The 15,748-nt window shown below is 43.0% G+C and overlaps 1 long non-coding RNA gene across 1 annotated transcript; it reads right to left on the reverse strand.

Moving 5' to 3' along the window:
* Positions 1-1,932: 1,932 nt before the first annotated feature.
* LOC112243393 lies at positions 1,933-15,442 on the reverse strand. Its single transcript, XR_002952575.2, has 3 exons — positions 14,831-15,442; positions 14,581-14,767; positions 1,933-1,987 (listed from the first exon to the last, which is right to left on the reverse strand). It is a non-coding gene; the product is annotated as an uncharacterized LOC112243393 (long non-coding RNA).
* Between the last annotated feature and the right edge of the window lie 306 nt (positions 15,443-15,748).

Raw genomic sequence — 15,748 nt, forward strand, 5'->3', positions numbered from 1 at the left:
TAATGAACTCGCACACCGTATCAGCGTATTCGTCAATGTTGTTGTCTGACGCAATACGAAACATCTCCCAGTCCACGTGATGGAAGCAGTCTTGGAGTGTGGAGTCAGCTTGGTCGGACCAGCGTTGGACAGACCTCAGCGTGGGAGCTTCTTGTTTTAGTTTCTGTCTGTAGGCAGGGATCAACAAAATGGAGTCGTGGTCAGCTTTTCCGAAAGGGGGCGGGGCAGGGCCTTATATGCGTCGCGGAAGTTAGAGTAACAATGATCCAGGGTCTTTCCACCCCTGGTTGCGCAATCGATATGCTGATAAAATTTAGGGAGTCTTGTTTTCAGATTAGCCTTGTTAAAATCCCCAGCTACAATGAATGCAGCCTCCGGATAAATCGTTTCCAGTTTGCAGAGAGTTAAATAAAGTTCGTTCAGAGCCATCGATGTGTCTGCTTGGGGGGATATATACGGCTGTGATTATAATCGAAGAGAATTCTCTTGGTAGATAATGCGGTCTACATTTGATTGTGAGGAATTCTAAATCAGGTGAACAGAAGGATTTGAGTTCCTGTATGTTTCTTTCATCACACCATGTCACGTTGGCCATAAGGCATACGCCCCCGCCCGTCTTCTTACCAGAAAGATGTTTGTTTCTGTCGGCGCGATGCGTGGAGAAACCTGCTGGCTGCACCGCTTCGGATTGCGTCTCTCCAGTTAGCCATGTTTCCGTGAAGCAGAGAACGTTACAGTCTCTGATGTCCCTCTGGAATGCTACCCTGCTCGGATTTCATCAACCTTGTTGTCAAGAGACTGGACATTGGCAAGAAGAATGCTAGGGAGTGGTGCACGATGTGCCCGTCTCCGGAGTCTGACCAGAAGACCGCTTCGTTTCCCTCTTTTTCTGAGTCGTTTTTTTGGGTTGCTGCATGTGATCCACTCCGTTACACTGGTTGTAAGGCAGAACACAGGATCCGCATCGCGAAAAACATATTCTTGGTCGTACTGATGGTGAGTTGACGCTGATCTTATATTCAGTAGTTCTTCTCGGCTGTATGTAATGAAGCCTAAGATGACCTGGGGTACTAGTGTAAGAAATAACACGTAAAAAAAAACAAAAAACTGCATAGTTTCCTAGGAACGCGAAGCGAGGCGGCCATCTCTGTCGGCGCTCATTGTTTCCAAACAGCTCACACGGTGCCCACACACTGTTAGGGCCTACATAAAGCTGTCCCAACAGCAGAGTCCTGACAGCAGAGTCCCACCAGCAGAGTCCCACCAGCAGAGTCCCAGTCCCAACACCTTACCACTACTACAACTGGCTATCAGCGGAGCCTTGTCTGCCAGCGAAAACAGTTAATTCAGCCTCATTTACTGCCTTTAAAAAAACATAGCTGATATGGCTGACTTGCTTTAATAAATGTGGTTTCTACTGACAATTGAGATGTACAAACTATGGCATAAGGGGACAATAAGCGGATAACAGGCCATCTGTAATTTTGATTATGACATTAATGAGCGAGCTAGGATGGACGTTGTCAATAATTTGTTAGGCACTTTTGAAATGTACCGCGATAGAATTCAGAACATGGGCCGTTCTTACAGTGTTCTCCCTATACACCAAGTCAGAACTGTAGGATAAATACAGGGGGCATATATAAGCAGACAATGAAAGCTCTTACAATATTCAGTGATTAAATTTCACTAAAACAGGCTATAGGCTACATGTGCACCACCAAGTCAGAACAGGGACCAAATTATTAGGGGGAGGCACATGGGCTACTAGTGTCTTACTACACAACATACACTTCGTATTACTTTATCAGCTACAGTAACATATCTCCCTGTCATATTACATAATTTAACCTACAAGACATTTTTGGACTCACCTTGTTGTGCTGTGCTCACTTGAACAGGAAGGTGGTACGGCAGTCCTTCGTGGGCAAATGTTGTCATCAAAGTCTGGCTGGCATTCTCTGTATTTATGGTGCTTTCAAGACAACTGGGAACAAGGAAAAAAACAAGGTTGATTGATGATGACATCAGTGATCTTCAGGTCAGAGCTCTGGTCAGAGCTCTGGAAGAGGCCCGCATTCCCGACTTGCAATTCCCGAATTGGATGACTGTTCAAAACGTATTTTCCCAGTCAGAACTCGTTTTTTTCTGAATCCCTTTCATTCGGTCATTCATGATGACATCAGTGATCTTCAGGTCAGAGCTCTAGAAGAGGCCAGAATTTACGACTTGCAATCCCGAGTTGGAGGACCGTTCAAAATGTATTTTCCTAGTCAGAACAATTTTTTTCCCGAGTTCCATTGTCTAGAACTCATGGAAGTCAGATTTCCCAGGTCTGAGTTTACAGTTGTTTTGAGCACTGCAGAAGTTATGCTGGATTGACAGCATTGCCAATGTTGAATGTTTATCCTTTTAAGCTTGGAAAAGAGACCCTCAATCCCAGACTTGGGACCACAAACCCACTCCACTGAATAGCAGGCTAGTGATTGCTTTCCAATGCTTGCCACTAATTCCTTCTAAACCACTCATTGTTGAATTTGTGATTTCCAAATTGTTGTCCAATGAGCACCAATATGTTTATCTACAATTTCTCTTCATTATTTCTCTTCATATGACAAGGATTAAAAAGCATTTGCCAGTAGATTGTCGACTTGATTCATGATGATGACTGCTAGATTGCTAGCTAAGATTTTGAAAGTATCATGTTGACAGTCCAATCAAAGCTACTGTTGATATAACATGATTTTATCTGTGGCCAATGACCTTGAGCCTTCTTGGATGGGCACTTCTAATGTAACTCTATGGCAGCACCCAAGGGGCTTGAATTTTCGAGCTCTACCCTTAGACTTGGCGGTGACGTAGTGTCCCCATGAGTGACAGAACACTGAGCCAATCACGGCGCAACTAGAGAACATTACCCAATCACGGTGCAACTGAAAACATTACCAACCCCTACACTGTGTATTTTCTGGCTGGCTGCCCCACCAACACAGAAAGCACTGAGCTAGGCTGAAACACCTGTATTTTGGAGCTGCCTTACTCAAGAAAGCAAAAAAGAGAAGTTTGTTTGCCGCTTTATTACATTATTTGCAAATTGGTATGTGTTAATGTCAAAATAACATGCTAAAAAGGTGGGGCTCAAAACAGGTGGGGCTCTGAATGAAGGGTCGCCACTGGTTATACCTCATTCTCTCCTTCAGGGAACAGTAGTTATATTCAGAACTGTGCGTTCCCTTTCAGTCCTTCACTCTGTAAAACATACAATGGGGGACATACAATCACACCTCAAGCCGGCTCAGAGGGTACCAAACTAGGAGGCCCACAGCAGCCCAAGCACACACAGGTTCCACGGGCTCCAAATAGGGGTGACAGAAGCCACCTTTTTCACTAATACTTAGCCGAGAAGCCTGAACTGTCAGAGCCTCATAAAGGGAACCAAAACCTACTGCAACTTGGCTATGCGGACTGACACGTTGCCACTGCAGCTCAAGTCCATAGACACCACGGTTCCAAGAACAGTACTTACCTTGCGAGCCTGAAATGTCAGAAACCGCAAGTTCAAAACAACAGAACACCTGTCAGCACATGGGGCGGCAGGGTAGCCTAGTGGTTAGAGCGTTGGACTAGTAACCGGAAGGTTGCAAGTTCAAACCCCCAAGCTGACAAGGTACAAATCTGTCATTCTGCCCCTGAACAGGCAGTTAACCCACTGTTCCTAGGCCGTCATTGAAAATAAGAATTTGTTCTTAACTGACTTGCCTAGTTAAATAAAGGCTCAAACCAAAAGGGTCTGCAGATCATCCACAATCCCCAAAAGCGTCTATCTCTGCAGATCATCCACAATCCCCAAAAGCGTCTATCTCTGCAGATCATCCACAATCCCCAAAAGCGTATATCTGGTAAGGAGCCTTGGGCTGCTGTGGTTCATCAACTCTGTTCGATGATATGCAGCGTGTGTGTTTATTTATTTGACCTTTATTAACCAAAAGGGTCTATCCGGTAACCCGGATAAATGTGCAACCCTTGTCCTCTTCTCAAGATGCATAAGAATCTACATCGGCCCTGAAGAACCAGTCCCACCACAGAGGGGTGCAGTGTCTACTCCATAGCGATAGGACCTATAGGAGAGCTGGGACCAAAGTAACAAAGCCTACCATCAGTAACACACTACGCCGCCAGGGACTCAAATCCTGCAGTGCCAGACGTGTCCCCCTGCTTAAGCCAGTACATGTCCGGGCCCGTCTGAAGTTTGCTAGAGAGCATTTGGATGATCCAGAAGAAGATTGGGAGAATGTCATATGGTCAGATGAAACCAAAATATAACTTTTTGGTAAAAACTCAACTCATCGTGTTTGGAAGACAAAGAATGCCTAGTTGCATCCAAAGAACACCATACCTACTGTGAAGCATGGGGGTGGAAACATCGTGCTTTGGTGCTGGTTTTCTGCAAAGGGACCAGGACGACTGATCCGTGTAAAGGAAAGAATGGGGCCATGTATTGTGAGATTTTGAGTGAAAACCTCCTTCCATCAGCAAGGCATTGAAGATGAAACGTGGCTGGGTCTTTCAGCATGACAATGATCCCAAACACACCACCCGGGCAACGAAGGACTGGCTTCGTAAGAAGCATTTCAAGGTCCTGGAGTGGCCTAGCCAGTCTCCAGATCTCAACCCCATAGAAAATCTTTGGAGGGAGTTGAAAGTCCGTGTTGCCCAGCAACAGCCCCAAAACATCACTGCTCTAGGGGAGATCTGCATGGAGGAATGGGCCAAAATACCAGCAACAGTGTGTGATAAACTTTTGTTATTGACCAAATACTTATTTTCCACCATAATTTGCAAATAAATTCATTAAAAATCCTACAATGTGATTTTCTGGATTTTTTTTTCTCATTTTGTCTGTCATAGTTGAAGTGTACCTATGATGAAAATTACAGGCCTCTCTCATCTTTTTAAGTGGGAGAACTTGCACAATTGGTGGCTGACTAAATACTTTTTTGCCCCACTGTATATCACTAATTAATTTCCCATATCGTTAATTAATTTCCCATATATCGTTAATTAATTTCCCATATATCGTTAATTAATTTCCCATATATCGTTAATTCATTTCCCATATATCGTTAATTCATTTCCCATATATCGTTAATTCATTTCCCATATATCGTTAATTCATTTCCCATATATCGTTAATTCATTTCCCATATATCGTTAATTCATTTCCCATATATCGTTAATTCATTTCCCATATATCGTTAATTCATTTCCCATATATCGTTAATTCATTTCCCATATATCGTTAATTCATTTCCCATATATCGTTAATTCATTTCCCCTATATCGTTAATTCATTTCCCATATATTGTTAATTCATTTCCCATATCCATTTCCAGAATAATGCTCGAAGGCACTAACCAGGTTTCCATCCAACCATTTCATACAGCTGAGTTACAACCCGGGCTGATGGAAACAGGATATACAGATTAAACTTTAGAAATGCTGACAGACTATTTGTTCATTGGACATGGTGGGATCTTTTTGTGTCTGTAAAATGTATTATGTGAGAAATTGCATAATATTGAAGTAAACTTGGGAGTCACGTGATGACATGTAGTGTGGTCCTCCCACTACGACTCGGGAAACCATGCAGTTTATTAGGCTACAGATGAAATAAGTTACAGGGTAGTGAAAGTGCACGTTGCTCCTTTCCAATAAATATCGATGGTCTTATTCTGGTGACATGATGATTGATGCTTGGCTGCCGTTTGACAAATACAATAATATGGCTCTTATCCATAATAATCTCATCATGTAGGTTGCCTAGCTGCACTGTATCTGCCAGCTGTTGGCACACGTGCCAAGACCAGAGTGGGTACAGTTGCAGTTGCTATATAACACAACAGTTTTTGTGACAACCCCCATTGAACTTGCATTTTTAATTCGGTCCATGAGAATTTAACCGCAAGCGTTATTTTTTTAAATCAGCACAACGTCATCCCACACTGACTTTTATCCACAATAAATCCGTTTGATGGAAACATCTCTGGTGGGGAAATGTTTATATTATTTTATTCAGATTTTTAACATTTTTACTGGTGTGAAATTTTTATTCAATTTCACTCTATTTCAATTCAACAAAGACAAAAATAATAATCCTGGTCCTCCCAGAGACACTGGCGGATTTACAATCAGGCAGAAGAGGCAATTACCTCAGGCCTCACATCATCACGGGGCTTCATGAGCTGAGCATCATATTATTTTTATGATCTGCTTTGAGGCATAATAAATCAATTTTTAAAAATCCTCATCAAAATTTGTCTGTTTAAACTAAAGATATTTTGTTGTCCTATGGGTTCTGTCTCAATCCACCTTGTCAGTCTTCCGCATCTGTGGTGGAAGGTGACAAAGCTACAGTGGTGTTTGTCAGACCAGCAGACATCCCGAAAATTGGTATTCTCACGAAAAAGTCTGTAGCATCCGAACGGTTTGGGCTACACACTAATATGACCCCTCTATGGGAAGATGAGATTTTCACCAACACTATGGTGTTATCCGTTTTGTCCGGCATTTCCACATGTAAAAGGTATATGGGTAATTCCACTGTAATAAAAAAATATTCTGAGCTTACTTATATCTCTCAGATACAGGACAAACACTTCAAATCTTACTTTTGATTGAATTTTTGAATGTATGTTTTTTTCACATATGAATCGGTTATTCAATGAGTTTATATGGGCTAATAGATGTCGGGTCAAATTCAATGTTTCATCAAATATATATATATATTTTTATACCTACTGGGATTCTACAATTCCAAATCAAATAGCTAAATGATCCCTGGTATGTCCATCTTTTAAAAAAAAATCCATATATTAGCTTAGTAGAAACCCAGCCCGAACGCTTAGACTTTAAGGGTAATCAAGTCTTACCTTACTAGGTCTGGAGACCGCCGGTTTTCTGTTCTACCTGATGATTAATTGCCCAACCTGGTGTCCCAGGTCTAAATCAGTCCGTGATTAGAGGGGAACAATGGAGAAAAAAAAGCAGTTGAACTGGCTTCGGGGCCCAGAGTTGAGTTTGAGGGCTCTAAGGTGATGCAATACACATAAACATATTTTTGACCCTTTTTGTCTCCAATTACGTGGTGTCCAATTGGTAGTTACAATCTTGTCCCATCACTGCAACTCCCGTACGGACTCGAGAGAGGCGAAGGTCGAGAGCCCTGCATCTTCCGAAACACGACCCAGCCAAGCCGCACTGCTTCTTGACACAATGCCCGCTTCTTAACCCGGAAGCCAGCCGCACCAATGTGTCGGTGGAAACACCGTACACCTGGCGACCGTGTCAGAGTGCATTTCTTTTCTCTATGATGGATGGCATTAGCCTGACAACAGAGAGTAGGCTAAAGAGCTGATAGAGCAGAAGGTGGTATGGTAAGCATGGGAGCTCTGTGTTGTATGAGGAAGCAGATCTGTGGATAGTGCTGACAAACCTAGACGTTTATGGACCCTCCATGTCATCCAATAATAACCAGTTCCTCTATCATACCTCAACTCTGTTCTTGTTGAGCTTCTACAGTTGAAGTCGAAAGTATACCTTAGCAAAATACACATCGATAATGTCCGTTATTTATGTCCAAGTAGCTAGTTTTGTTAGCACGTTTGGTATACATATCCAAACTCTCGTGCATTACTTCGGACAAAAACTTCAAAAAGTTATATTACAGGTCAAAGAAACATTTCAAAGTACAGAATCAATCATTAGGATGTTTTTATCATAAATCTTCAATAAAGTTTCAACCGGAGAATTCCTTTGTGTCTAAAGGAGCAACGGAACGCAAGTCGATATCATGTGGAATGCACATGACCAGGAAATGGCTCTCTGCCAGTAAACTGACTCATTCAGCTCTTATTCAGTCCCACAACACAGTGGAAGCCTCATTCAAGTTTCTAAAGACTGTTGACATCTTGTGGAAGCCCTAGGAAGTGCAACTTCATTCATATCCCAATGTGAATTCAATAGGGCCTGGGTTGAAAATATACCAACCTCAGATTTCTCACTTCGTTTGGATTTCTCCTCAGGTTTTTGCCTGCCATATGAGTTCTGTTATACTCACAGACATCATTCAAACGGTTTTAGAAACTTCAGAGTGTTTTCTACCCAATACTAATAATACTATGCATATATTAGCAACAGAGACTGAGGAGCAGGCCGTTTACTCTGGGCGCCTCTGGGCACCTTTCATCCAAGCTACTCAATACTGCCCCTGCAACCATAAGAAGTTAATAAATATCAAGACTCAAACCATCTGCCTCCCGTATCTCCATCTGGGTCTCGCCTTGTGCCCTTATACTAACGTAATCAAGGATGTGCCAAATCTTGAGTTAGTGCATTGTTATAGGGTGAGCATTAGAATAAGCCGGCTCAATATTTGCAGCCATAAGTGATATCTTTCCAGGAGCTGATCCGTCGTCAGTATTGTGGAATAATTCCATCTTTGTTGTAGGAAAGATGCATTGTTAAAACACTTGCAAGCCTAAATTCCATCGCCATGGGAAACCTGGCCTAGGAAAGACTCCTATGACCTAGTCATAAAATGCAAACTGAATGGGAAGAGAAACGAGGAAGAGAATTGAAAAAGCGAGACAGTAAGAAGCTGGTGGATGGACTAGTGAGGAGGCTGACTACCGCTGGTGGCTTGACGAGAGAGCGAGAGAGAGAGAGAGAGAGATTTTATTTAACCAGGTAGGCCAGTTGAGAACAAGTTCTCATTTACAACTGCGACCTGGCCAAGATAAATCAAAGCAGTGAGACAAAAACAACACAGAGTTACACATGGGATAAACAAACCTACAATCAATAACACAATAGAAAAAAACATTATAATGAATAAATAGAAAAATCCATGTACAATGTGTGCAAATGTATTAGACTTATTAGGAGGTAGGCAATAAATGGGCCATAGAGGCAAAATAATTACAATTTAGCAGATTAACACCGGAGTGATAGATGTGCAGATGATGATGTGCAAATAGAGATACTGTGGTGCAAAAGAGTAAGAGGGTTGATGAGGTAGTTGGGTGTGCTATTACAGATTGGCTGTGTACAGGTACAGTGATCAGTTACCTGCTCTGACAGCTGATGCTTAAAGCTAGAGGGAGATAAGACTCCAGCTTCAGAGATTTTTGCAATTCGTTCCAGTCATTATCAGCAGAAAACTGGGAGGAAAGGCGGCCAAATTAAGTGTTGACTTTGGGGATGACCAGTGAGATATACCCGCTGGAGCGCGTGCTACGGGTGGGTGTTGTTATCGTGACCAGTGAGATATACCTGCTGGAGCGCGTGCTACGGGTGGGTGTTGTTATCGTGACCAGTGAGATATACCTGCTGGAGCGGGTGCTACGTGTGGGTGTTGTTATCGTGACCAGTGAGATATACCTGCTGGAGCGCATGCTACGGGTGGGTGTTGTTATGGTGACCAGTGAGCTGACATAAGGCGGGACTTTATCTTCCAAAGACTTATAGATGACCTGGAACCAGTGGGTTTGGTGACGAATATGTAGTGAGGGCCAGCCAACGAGAGCATACAGGTCATAGTGGTGGATAGTATATGGGGCTTTGGTGACAAAACGGATCGCACTGTGATAGACTACATCCAGTTTGCCGAGTAGAGTGTTGGGGGCTATTTTGTAAATGACGTCGCCAAAGTCAAGGACCGGTAGGATGGTCAGTTTTATGAGGGTATGTTTGGCAGCATGAGTGAAGGATGCTTTGTTGCGAAGTAGGAAGCCGATTATAGATTTAATTTTGGATTGGAGATGCTTAATGTGAGTCTGGAAGGAGAGTTTACAGTCTAACCAGACACCTAGGTATTTGTAGTTGTCCACATATTCTAGGTCAGAACTTTCCAGAGTAGTGATGCTAGTCGGGCGGGAGGCAATCGGTTGAAGAGCATGCATTTAGTTTTACTACCATTTAAAAGCAGTTGGGAGGAGTGTTGTATGGCGTTGAAGCTCGTCTGGAGGGTTGTTAACACAGTGTCCAAAGAAGGGCCAGATGTATACAGAATGGTGTTGTCTGCATAGAGGTGGATCAGAGAATCACCAGCAGCAAGAGCGACATCATTGATGTACACAGAGAAAAGAGTCGGCCCGAGAATTGAACCCTGTGGCACCCCCATGTAGACTGCCAGAGGTCCGGAGAACAGGCCCTCCGATTTGACACACTGAACCCTATCTGAGAAGTAGTTGGTGAACCAGGCAAGGCAGTCATTTGAGAAACCAAGGCTGTTGAGTCTGCCGGCTGTTGAGTCTTCCGAGTAAAAAGCCTTGGCCAGGTCGATGAAGACGGCTGCACAGTACTGTCTTTTATCGATGGCGGTTGTGATATAATTTAGGACCTTGGAGTGTGGCTGAGGTGCACCCATGACGGACTCGAAAACCAGATTGCATAGTGGAGAAGGTACGGTGCTGCAGCTCTTTCAGAACATCTGCTGCCCGGATTAGGGGAGCGGGGGTGGGGGCAAGCTGCTGCAGGTGGGGCTGAGATGTTGGCCGGGCTAGTGGAAAGCATGGCCAGCCGTGGAAAAATGCTTATTGATATTATCAATTATCGTAGATTTATTTCTGTTTGAAAAAGCTAGCCTTAGGAAAGGACAGAGAGACAAAGGAGAGAGAGAGAGAAACAAAGGAAAGGAGAGAGAGAAAGGAGGGAGGGAGAGAAAGGAGGGAGGGAGGGAGGGAGAGAAATAAAGGAGAGAGAGAGATAAAGGAAAGGAGAGAGAGAATGTGGGTGTGAGAGATTGATACCAGTAACAGTATGAGAAAATGAAGCATCACATAGACAAGCAAAAGAGAGAGGGAGAGAAAATGACATCAGGAGAGAGAAAGAGAGAGGGAGAGAGAAAGAGGGAGAAAGGGAGAGAAAATGACATCAGGAGAGAGAAAGAGAGGGAGAGAGAAAGAGGGAGAGAGAAAAAGAGAAAGACAGCAGGAGAGAGAAAGAGAGAGAAAGAGGGAGAATGACAGCGGGAGAGAGAAAGAGAGAGGGAGAGAGGGAGAGAGAAGAGAGAGAATGACAGCAGGAGAGAGAAAAGAGGGAGAATGACAGCAGGAGAGAGAAAGAGAGAGGGAGAGAGGGAGAGAGAAAGAGGGAGAATGACAGCAGGAGAGAGAAAGAGGGAGAATGACAGCAGGAGAGAGAATGACAGCGGGAGAGAGAGAGAGAGAATGACAGCGGGAGAGAGAGAGAGAGAATGACAGCGGGAGAGAGAAAGAGACAAGGTGCCATATTTTTTCCCAAGCAACAACTGACCAATGACAAACGAACAAACAGATCAACATCAGAAAGAGAACAACAGCTCAAACACAGAAATAAATGAATCTCTCTCTATGAGCTCACAGATGTGGATTCACAGACTACTAGCCTATACACCACAGCATATCCTATAACAACTGGCCAAACAAGCTCACAGAGAAACATCAAAGAGAGAACTATAGAAAAACTGTAGAAAAAGTGACACGAACTGCAATAAATGCAAAGAGCCATCGGAGCATCACTGGGTGTAGGCCTAAGTGTAAACAGACCTCTGGACGGGGTCTACACCCACTATACCGGCTGTGTTTGTGGAGGGTAGTTCACATGGAGTACAACAGATACAGACTGGATGAGATTAGGGAGTTCGTGACCACATTATCAAAATTGGTCTTTGTGCCAAATCCTAATATTAGATGCATGCATGTCATATAGCAAGTATTCCAAGCAATTTAATCAAAGGTTTTAGATGTGTCTCAAGTTAAGATTTGCTGAGGTTTTGCTCGAGTAAGAAACCTGAATAATCGATGCCTAGAATCCAGCATGGCGGGTATAATAAAGAGATGTAAACTACATGTGTTTTAAAACAACAGAAGATGGGCTTAAAGTATGGTAGAGGCAGTCTACATAGACAGTTGCAGTACGTTTCCAGAGCTATTCCAGAACTGTCCCAAATCTATTCCAGAACTGTCCCAAATCTGTCCCAGAACTGTCCCAGATCTATTCCAGAACTGTCCCAGATCTATTCCAGATCTATTCCAGAACTGTCCCAGATCTATTCCAGAACTGTCCCAGAACTGTCCCAGATCTATTCCAGAACTGTCCCAGATCTATTCCAGAACTGTCCCAGATCTATTCCAGAACTGTCCCAGATCTATTCCAGAACTGTTCCAGATCTATTCCAGAACTATACAATGGTCCAGCAAAGTAGACCCAGTAAAAAGCTGGTCCTCTCATGTTAATCCTCAACGGAGTTATCCTTCAACCTGTACTCCCGCCCTCTAAGCAACCGCAAAAACTATTAGCTCTAAGACTGTTATTTTTGCCCACTTAAATTACCATGCTGTCACCAAAATGTTACTCTATATCTACACGTATTTTACCATTCCACGCAGGTTCATAAACATAGTGCAATGTTTCAAAACGTGATTTGCTGAAGAAACAAATGTTGCACAAACAGAAAGAGAGTGTGTAATGTTTACAGTTTTATTGTTTATTATCACATGCTTTGGCAATGTACACATATGTTTCCCCATGCCAATAAAGCCCTTAAATTGAATTGAAATTGAGAGAGAGAGTGTGTAAGGGCGTTTTCACACAGTTTTGAGTGATAGTATGAATCACCATTTGCCTCATGCAGCGCGACACATCTCCTTTGCATAGAATTGATCAGGCGGTTGATTGTGGCCTGTGGAATGTTGTCCCACTCCTCTTCAATGGCTGTGCGAAGTTGCTCTATATTTTGGGAACTGGAACACGCTGTCGTACACGTCGATCCTTAGCATCCCAAACATGTTCAATGGGTGACATGTCTGATGAGTATGCAGGCCATGGAAGAACTGGGACATTTACAGCTTCCAGGAATTGTGTACAGATCCTTGCGACATGGGGCCGCATCATGTTTCACATCATGCTGAAACATGATGCGATGGCGGCGGATGAACGGCACGACAATGGGCCTCAGGATCTCGTAACTGAGATTTATCTGTGATGAGCACACTTCTCCAGCGCTCCAGTTGCCATCGAAGGTGAATATTTGCCCACTGAAGTCAGTTACAACGCTGAACTGCAGTCAGGTTAAGAACCCTGGTGAGGACGACAAGCATGCATTTGATCTTCCCTGAGACCGTTTCTGACAGTTTGTGAATAAATATTTCCGTTGTGCAAACCCACAGATTCATCAGCTGTCTGGGTGGCTGGTCTCAGACAATGCCGCAGGTGAAGAAGCCAGATGTGGAGGTCCTGGGCTGGAATGGTTACACGTGGTTTGCGGTTGTGAGCCGGTTCAACATAATGCCAAATTCTCTAAAATTACATTGGAGGGGGCTTATGGTAGATAAATTAACATTAAATTCTCTGGTAACAGCTCTGGTGGACATTCTTGGAGTCAGCATGCCAATTGCACGCTCCCTCAAAACTTGAGACATTTGTGGCATTGTACTGTGTGAAAAACTGCACATTTCAGTGACCTTTTATTGTTCGCAGCACAAGGTGCACCTGTGTAATGATCCTGCTGTTTAATCAGCTTCTTGATATGCCACACCTGTCAGGTGGATGGTTTATCTTGGAAAAGGATAACTACTCACTAACATGTATGTAAGCAAATTTGTGCACAACATTTTAGAGAAATAACCTTTTTGTGCGTATGGAAAATGTCTGATGTTTTATTTCACATGAAACGTGGGACCAACACTTTACATGCTGCGTTTATATTTTTGTTCAGTATAAAATTCCAAAACAAAACCGCATGTTCATGCAAGTAATTTGTTTATTGGACAATATGCTCACGTTAAATCAATTTATGATTATCATGAAGTATCACTTGTGTGTCCCAATCTATTATTTCACTTTGGTCGTTCAACAACATGATGTACTCATCGTCATAATTTGACATCTCTGAAACATTATGTGAGTTGCAGCGCATAGATGAGCGCATCCGATACAGATTAGGGGAGAGCTATATCAGGGCTACTGAATATAGACTATTCACGTCGCATTTAGAGCGGCTATTGCGCAGTTTCCTCCCGCATGTTGTTGGAAGACCAAATCGAAAGTTTAAATGAAGTGATGCTTCGTGATAGTCATACATTGATTCAACGTGAGCACAGGCCTATTTGTCCAAGAAACAAATTACTTACATGGACAGGTGGTTTAGTTTAGCAATTTTTGTTCGCTTGACCTTTGGCAACGTGAAACCAACCAGACCTAATGACAAGAATACAATGTAACACAGTCAAACTCGGACTAGAGCTCAGAAGTATGAGAACTCACCATAAAAAACTAGAGATTACTGTGAATGTGTCCAATGTACAGGATTTTCTGGAAATTCTGTTTTTCGATATGCATCAACATGTGCGAATAGTTATTTTGAATAGTTATTATTAATAGTATGATAACTGAGGTTATCCTATATAAAGCAAAACTATCATTGCACCTTTCTTCCTAATTTCTCTCATGCAATATTGGACCTCTTGCAAGGTACATGAAAGGGTGTAGTTGATGATGAAACAGGTTGACACGATATAAAACGGTTGATTGACAGTTTACCTTCTGAATTCTGCCATCGACGTCCAGGTAGATTACTCGGTACACCGACGAAGCTGATCCCATCTCTCTCTTTCCTCCCCTCTAGCCTGTGTCGCCGTCACCTAGGTCGAGGACTCGGAATGTGGGCTACCGCTCCGCTCCGTCGGTGGTCGAGCTGGAACCCCCCCCGAGAGCTGTCGGTGCGTCTCTGAATGGGGAAATTAAATTAGCGTTTCAACATCATCTCTCTATCTCTCTCTCCGTCACTTACCTAGCTCTCTCTCTCATCTCATAAACTCCCTTTCTTCTCCCCCTCCCGTCCGTCTCAGCCTCCCTCAATAATCGCACATACACTGGAGAGCAGGAATTATAGTTTCCCTCTGAGCCAAAACTGCTTGAATCAACGTTGTTTCCATGTAATTTAAACCAAACAATGCCATGTGATGACGATGAATCAATGTGGAAAACCGATTGGTTTAGCAAAGTCAGCAATTTAAGAGAATTTCGTATTTAAAAAAAAAAACTTTTAACCTAAATCCAATGACAGGGTGAAATGTTTGATTGATTTCACGTTGAATTCACGTTAGTTGACAACTCAACCACATGTAGGCCTAAGTCAAAACTAGACGCTGAACTGGCATGTGCCCAGTGCGTTTTTCCGCTGTCATCGCCATAGTTACTGGGTCTCCTGAAGGAAGCAGGCGCGGCTGGTACAGGTTTGCCTGCAGGTCGCCCACTCAACCCCCAGAACGCAGTCGATCTGTCTGTCCGCTACGTCCATTCAACTTTTAAAAACACAGGCTAAATTCTACCCTGAGTATGGCTATTAAAATCGTCTATATAAACGGTATTTATTTGTCAAGGAATTAAAAACAAAGGAGAGATAACCAAAGCCAGGAGCAAGCACTGTGAAAAGGGAAGTTTCAAATTGAATTTAGTTTGTTGCGTGGGCACCCGCCTGTGAGATTCACTCGATAACATATCCAGTTTTGCAGATTCGAGTCAGCTCAGATGTTTTGTGATGTATGTCAGATGAGTCATCGACGATCAAAACAATATACTAATTATACCTTCAATAAACACTAATTGAATTTATAATTACCTTCTGGTTTACTTAGGCACAACATGAGCAGCTAACCACCAGTTATGACTGATTTGTTAAGGACTGTTAATGTTTATTACAGGACCG

Source organism: Oncorhynchus tshawytscha, linkage group LG03, assembly GCF_018296145.1.
Source record: "Oncorhynchus tshawytscha isolate Ot180627B linkage group LG03, Otsh_v2.0, whole genome shotgun sequence".
Taxonomy (NCBI): domain Eukaryota; kingdom Metazoa; phylum Chordata; class Actinopteri; order Salmoniformes; family Salmonidae; genus Oncorhynchus; species Oncorhynchus tshawytscha.